Consider the following 7692-nt stretch of genomic DNA (forward strand, 5'->3'; position numbering starts at 1 on the left):
TAACACCTACAGAAAATAGTCTTGGAGTGACACTTCGGAAGTGAAACATTTTGTTGGGTTCTTTGTGAGAAGCTCAACGTTTTACATGCATTTTTGGTGTCGGAGGCTGTAAATGCTGGGGAAAAGCAACACTGGTTGGACCACTCAGTCCTTATTTGGGGCTCAAGGCACACAGTGGGTGCAGTTGCCATCCACCCAACCATCCCACCACCCTTCCATCCATCCCACCATCCCAGCATCCCCAAATCCATCCCACCACCCATCCATCCATCCATCCATCCATCCATCCACCCATCCACACCCATCCACCCACCCACCCATCCATCCATCCATCCATCCATCCATCCATCCATCCATCCATCTATTCCAACATCCATCCATTCACCCACCTTTCCACCCATCTATCCATCTCCTCCATCTGTGCTTAGAGAAGAAGCAGAAAGCTGGTGTTCCAGCTACAACTTAATTGAAATCTGGTAACAAGGATGGAGAGAAGGAAGGGTTTTGGGGGGAAAAAATCCAGGCTGCTGTGGTCAGACACCAAAATCAGAGGGGAAAGGTGGGGTGAAAGCAATTTTTTTTTTTCAGACCTGATTTTCTTAATTATTTTTAGAGCTAACACTTGGATTTGACTCAAAGGTTTAGCCATAGCAGACAATCCTTTCATGTTTGTACCTTATCGTTATTCTGACAAGCTCAATTTTATCTGCAGTTTGACATCTTTTATATCTGGCCTTGAAGACGGTAGGAATAAGGGCGAATCCTCCCACTGTGCTTGGAGTGCTGCATATGCAGGAAATGCCAGTTGGAAATTAAACTCCTTTTTGTCATATTTCTGCCCTGTATATTGTTATTGCATCTGCTGCATGTTTCAGTTCTACCAAAAACTGTGGCTGCTGCCTTGGGTGTGTGTGGCTTTACTGCTCTGTGGCTCGTCGTTATCGTGTCACTAATTGCCACGTTGCCTGGAGGGTTTGTGTGGCCTTTCCCCCACACAGTTCAGCGTAGAGCAAAAATATCCCAAATGTGTCCTTTGTCCCTAATTCAGACCAGCCCTGCTCTGCTCACTGACGTCCCAGCTGGAGGTGGGCAGTTGGGTGCTGCTTCCCAGCAACACAGCAGGATCTCCGCCTCCTCCCATCGCATTGCTGGGTGCTGTGGGCTGGGATTACACTCCTCCCATAGAGCCCATCACCATATTAACGAGGAGCTCTGATTGCCGACTGCCCATTTAGCAGATTACCATTTTTCCAATCTCATTTCTCACAAAAGAGGATTGCTGGCTGCTCCCCTTTGCTGCTGGCACACATGGGCGGGCTCATGCTGGAGAAGTGGGAAATGCCCCCTCAGAAACCCTGTGCATGCAGCAGATCCATGCAAAGTCAACAAGTGCTCGCCAAGCCATTTCCAGGTGGACAGGGATGGTTTCTGCAGCTCTGGAGAACTTCTCCATTTCTGAGGAAAACACAGGGGGCTCCGGCAGCCTCTCAGCCCTCGTTCCAAGCAGGGGGAACAGCACGAGGTGCAAACAACCTGATCCTTGGGGTAATTAAAAAAATCCATCTGCTGGGATTGGGGCTGCGCAAGGACATGTGCAGGGCACGGGGCAGCAGTGCTGCCAGCAAAGGGCATTGCAAGGGAGGTAATAAGGGAGCGGTGAGACTCGGGTTACCAATGTACAAGCATGGGAGGCAGAGATATACTGCCTGGATATTAATTGCCTCTAAAATGTCTTTTTTTTTCCGGTGAGTGGTACTTTAGGGAACTGGATATGCATTGGGAAGGAGAATGTGCTGGGCAGCAGGAGGACGAGCTGCGTGGGACGCAGCCTGACAGCACCTGGGCAAAACTGCAAACCCTTGGATTTAGGCACACATTGGTACCGGAGGGGAGGAAGAGCCCCACAAGCTGCTGCAGCAACAGTGGCAGTGGTGGGAGGTGTCTGCCACCTCCTGAGCTCTCACCCAGACATCCTCAGGGTGGGCATGTTACAGCACTGGGGCTGCAGGCGTTGTGCAGGCGCTGGCATTGCCTTCCCCAAGTGGTTTGGAGTGACATCTCCCAGTGCATGGCACCACGGGGCTCACATCTCCTTGGCTGCATCCAAGTTGTGGGTTTTTTTTGGGCTTAATTTGGCAGAAAATGCCCTCTGTGTTGGGGCTAGCACGCAGATAGTGGAGCAAATTGTTTGCTTTTACCCATGGGGGTGGTGGTGTTTTTTTTTTTAATTTTTATTTGGAAAGGAAACACTGAAAGCACAAAGTCACACTGGCTCACCCTGAGCCGACTTTTTATTTCAGCTTCTCATCATTAAATGTCAGCGAACGAAATAAGCAATTATTTGAAGAGCATATTTGTGACATTAAGGCAATAACAAGCGTGTGCACAGGTCCCTGTCTCTCCCAGGCACTGTACTCATCCATAGGGCTTCCAGAAAGGTCTTCCTTGTCCTTGGACACAGCCCAGGGCTACTGGGGGATGCTGCTGTCCTGCTTCTCTGCGCACCCCTCTGGTCACCCTGCCATGCAGGTAGGCTTGTTTTTCCCATGCAAATATGGCAAACGTAGCTGGCACTGATTATAGCAGCAGTGCTACGCCGGCTATTTCTGTCTTCCTTCATTGCTGTCGAGCGTATGGCTCGCTGCCACTTCCCACCAGCAGCATTAGTCAGACCCAGATTTCAGCGCCCAGGAATCTCTTCGCATGGCTATTTTTATGGGATCCCAGTTATTGCAGGGATAAAAGCACTTCTCTGCACCCGGAGCAGTGCTGGCAGGGCATGGACAGGAGGGATGTGTCATGAGATGGATGTGCCATGGGATGGATGCAATAGAGGTGCAAGAGGAATGTATGTCCCATGGGATGGGCATGTCATGGGATGGACACAATGGATGGGATGGACATGCCATGGGATGGATGTGCCGTGGGATGGATGCAATGGAGGTGCGAGGAGATGGGTTTGCCATGGGATGGATTTGTTATGGGGTGGGCAGTATGGGTGTTCCACAGAATGGATGTGCCATGAGATGGACATGTAATTGGGATGGACACGATGGATGGGATGGGGTAGACAGGATGGAGATGCAAGGAGACGGATTTGCCGTAGGATGGATGTGCCATAGGATGGACATGTCGTGGGATGGACAGAACAGATAGCATGGACCTGCTGTGGGATGGATGTGCCATGGGGTGGATAGGATGTATGGCATGGATGTGCCATGGGATGGATGTGTTATGAGATGGGTGTGCCATGGAATGGATGCGTTATGGGATGGATGTGCCGCTGCATGGATGGCCCTGTCTGCAACTGAAAGGTGGAATTCACACTCCATCCTGGGTCACCCCAGGCTAAATACACCCAAATAAGCTGGCCCAGAGAGACGTAAGCACAAAATCCCATCCTGACCCTGAAGATGGATATTCATATTTCACTCAACACAGATATTTACCTACTTAGAAAAAATAATAATGCAACACTAAGTGCTTTCTTCCACGAGCATGCTTTTGTCTGTCAGTGTGTAATCCTAATCTTTGGCACGGCTCAGCCTGTGCCCATGCAGGCAGATGACTGGCACAGAGGGATTGCATGGGGAAATGCAAGTGGGGAGGGCACGAAGGTGGACACGAGGGAAAGTGGCTGCAGCAGGAGGAAGAGGAGAACCTGCTGTAGCTGGGGGCTGTGGGTACATCACTATTCCTGTAGAGATGAGAGAATTCAGTGTGGTGAGTTGCATTCCTTGTCCTCCAAGCAATCTAGCACCTATATCTGAATACCCTTTTACATCCCAGCCATGATTTATATTGTGGAGGGATATGGAACTGGCCGGGGTGTTAGGATTCACCCCTTATCTTATATTTCCAAACCTGCTGCTGATGAAAGGCAGTGCAGCAGTAACCAGATGTCTTAGCCCAGGCAACACCAGCAGAGCCTTCCCAGATGGAAGTAGCCTGACAAGAAATGACAGATCCATGTGAAATCATGGCTCTTTGAGTTGGCAGAAAGCAAGCTAACTCCTCAGCCCACAAGGGAGATGAGAATAGCATCCTTTGGGCTCTGCTTTGGAAAACATTTGGAATATTTTTAGGAAAAGAAAAAAAAAAAGGAAAACTGAAGAGTTATGTTTAGTAGCAGAAGCCAGCCGACTCCCAGGCTGGAAAACAGCATGGAAATAATTTCTGTGCTTCACCACCAAATGCAGGCACCCAGCAGGACTCAGGGCACGACCCAGTGAGGCCGTGAGTGTGGTGCCAGCCTGCGGAGACACAGCAGGAAGGGCGGCCCTGCTGGGGACATGCAGCAGAGCACGGGGTGGTGGCATGGGCAGCCAAGTGCTGGCAATGCCAGGATGCTCCTCACCGTCGGCCGAGTGTTTCTCATTAAGGTCATTCATATTTTATACCTGTTTCAAGGCTAATGATGCAGGAATGCTGTAGGCTCATAAATAATGTCCGCTGATGCAAAGCGCCATTAAAGCTTAACGAACTTCCTTCTGTGTCGAGCAATTGGCCTCGACCACAAACTGCATCCTCCATCGCTGCCCTCCCATTCCACATCAATGCCCGCTGTGTTCTCCATCCTCTGTAATTTCCCCTTCTATCCTCCACTGCTGCCTTTTACATCCTCTATTCCTGTCATTTCCCTCTCCATCCCCATCCCTTCCCTCTCCATCTCCGTCATCTCCCCCTCCATCCTCCATCATTTCCTCCTCCGTCCTACATCGCTGCCTTTTGCATCCTCTATCCCCATCATTTCCTTCTCCATCCCCATCATTTCCCCCTCCACCCTCCATCCCTGCCCTCTCCACCCACTCCACTGCTCTCTCCAGCCTCCATCACGTTCCCCTCCATTCTCCCTCATGTCTCCCTGCATCCTCCACCCCTGCCCTCTTCTGACCCAAAATCCAGGGCTTTCTCCTGGACTCATTTACAGGGAAGCAGAGCCGACTCACTGCAGTTCCCTAGCAACACCGCTCACTCTCACTTTTTCCTTTTGGGATCCTTTGGGCGTTGTGCCCTGAGCTGCAGCAACACATGGTCCCTGGCACAAGACCCACAGCCCACGTTTTGTACCCGAGATGCCTGCTTTTGGGAACTGATCCATCCGCAGGATGGGATCCCACCCCACTGGTGAAGGGTGCAGGGTCTGTGTTGCACTGGGGGATGTGTTGCTCTGAATTTTTCCCCTTTCTGTTGTGCAAAGCTACAGGGCAGGAGCTGGAGATGAAGGTTTCAGCACTTCTGGAGCATGGGGTCTTCCCCACCTCTGCACCCAATCAGGTCTACCTGCTCCATCTGCCCACCCAGAAGGAAAATCAGCCCAAAGCTGCGGTGTTCCCATGGCCTGCACTCCTTTCTGAGCAACCTAATGCACTTTAGTACAAAGCCATATCCTTGCTGTAAATTTCTGTTGTGCGTCACCTATAACAGCCAGCCAATAATGTCTGGCTTTGCTCTTCCAAATGTGTACATAGACATTTGCAAGCAAAATTGTAATTTAAAATTACAAAGGTAAAAGTGCATTTTGCCTTTGCTGGCAAGACAACGTCATTGTCCCAAACATCTGACCAGAACCTGCTGGGATTTTCATAGAATAGAATCAGAGCATCACTAAGGTTGGAAAAAACCTCTAAGATTGTTCAGTCCAGCTGCCCATGTACACCAGAACTGCCCTGTAACCACGTCCATGAGCTCTGCAGCCACCCTTCCTTTGAACACCCCCAGGGACTGTGACCCCCCCCCTGGGCAGCTGTGCCTCTCCTCACCACTCTCTGTGAGAAGAAATTCTTCCTAATTTTCTGCCTATGGAAGAAACATTTCAGCAGATGTGGGTTAATTTCACCAAAAAAAAAGCATCAATTCCCGTTGCTCCAGGTCTTTGTAGTCACATCTTGGAAGGAGAATTTCTCCAACATTTTGTGTGTGTGGAAGTGAAGCACAAGTAATTACCAGGAGAAGAATGACAGAAAATAATCAGATGTGAACATTTCTCGTGGTGACTGAATATTTCAATGGGCCAATCTTCGGTGGTGCAAAAGTCATCAGGTGATGCTGAAAAGGCTCCAAGCTGCGTGTGGCTCAGTGTCCCCACTTCAGCAGGTGGTGAGGGCAGCGAGGGGTCAGTCTGAGCTCAGATATCCCCAAATGACCCCAAACATCATCAGGTCAGCCAGGGGATTCACAGCGCTGCAGGAGCTTGGGCTGCAGAGAGTGAATATTGCAGACTGAGGGACAAAAAGGAAGGCGGCCGTTTGCTGCTGTGCCCGTGGAGCTGTGCAGCACTTTGGGTCAGGGCCGCTGTTTGGGGCTGAACCCCGCTCCTGCTCTCAGGAATCTGTCCTTTTTTTATCTGCAAGGCCATTATTGGCATTTTTTACATCCCCCACGTCATGCAGATGGGAGAGGGCATGGGGGCACGGCGCTCAGCCCCGCAGCAGATATCACTGGGTTCAGCCCATGCAACCCATCGTGTCCATGTTACTTATTTTTATTATCTTGATTTTGATTATTTTTATTCATTTTTTATTTTCATTTCCACGGGCTGCTCCAAGGTGCAGCTCCTTCCCATCATGAAAACCCACCTCTGGCAGCCATCAGCCCACTCTGTTAAGCTGCCCGTAGGAGCAGCTCCAACCACGGGCTCAGGTCCCACAACAGCACAGCAGTACCCAACACAATCCAGTTTTTCTTGCATCCCCACCTGCAGAAACCCAACCTCGCTCCCTCTCAGCCCTGCAGTGTGCACATTTGGGGTGCTAACACACACCAGTTCCCCCCAGTGCTGGGGCTGCTGGCCTTGCTGGGTGACTGCTGGGGCTACGTGAGTGGGGCCACAGAGCTCCCAGGGCTCATCAGACCTTGGGAACATCCCCAGGACCTTCCATCCTGCCAGCTGCAGTGGTCCCTTCACCCCCACTACAGTGGGGCCAGGAGCCGCTCCAGGATATCCTGCAGCCAGGATCCAGGAATCATGAGCAGTGCTGGGACCTGACCTTGGATCTGGGCTTCCTCTCCAGGCCCCACCCTGCTCCAACCACTGGCCCATCCCATCCCATTCCTTCCACACCCCATTTTCATCCCATCCCCCTTTCCATCCCATCTCATCCCCATTTCAATCCCATCCCATCCCAATTTCATCCCCATTCCAGGAGGGAGGCTAACTTTTTACACCATCTAGTAGCGATTGAACAAGGGGGAATGGCTTTAAACTAACAGAGGGGAAACGTAGGTGAGATGTGAGGAGGAAATCCTTCCCTCGGAGGGTGGTGAGGCTCCGGTGCTGCTGCCCACAGGGCGGTGGGTGCCCCATCCCTGGAGGTGCTCAGAGCCAAGCTGGATGCAGAGCTGGGGGGGCACCCAGCCCATGGCAGGCTGGGCTTTAAGGTCTAACCCAAACCTTTCCATGATTACGATTCCGTAATTTCCATCTCAGCCCCATCCCTGTCCCGTTAGAGGACCTCACTGGCTCAGCTGTACCTCCTTTACCCCCACGTTCCTCGCTCCTGCTGGGATTCAGCCCATGCCAGCTCTCGGGCCGGGCAATGCGGGAGCGCTCAGCCGCGGGCACGGCCGCCCCCCAGCGGCTGCTCAGGGTCCTGCAGGGTCTGTTGTGATGGGACGGGGAATGGTTCAAACTGAAAGAGGGGAGACTCAGATCGGAGCTAAGGAAGAAGTTCTTCGCGCTCCGGGCGGTGA

Source organism: Phasianus colchicus, chromosome 13 (genome assembly GCF_987193195.1).
Source record: "Phasianus colchicus chromosome 13, bPhaCol1.hap1.1, whole genome shotgun sequence".
Lineage (NCBI taxonomy): Eukaryota > Metazoa > Chordata > Aves > Galliformes > Phasianidae > Phasianus > Phasianus colchicus.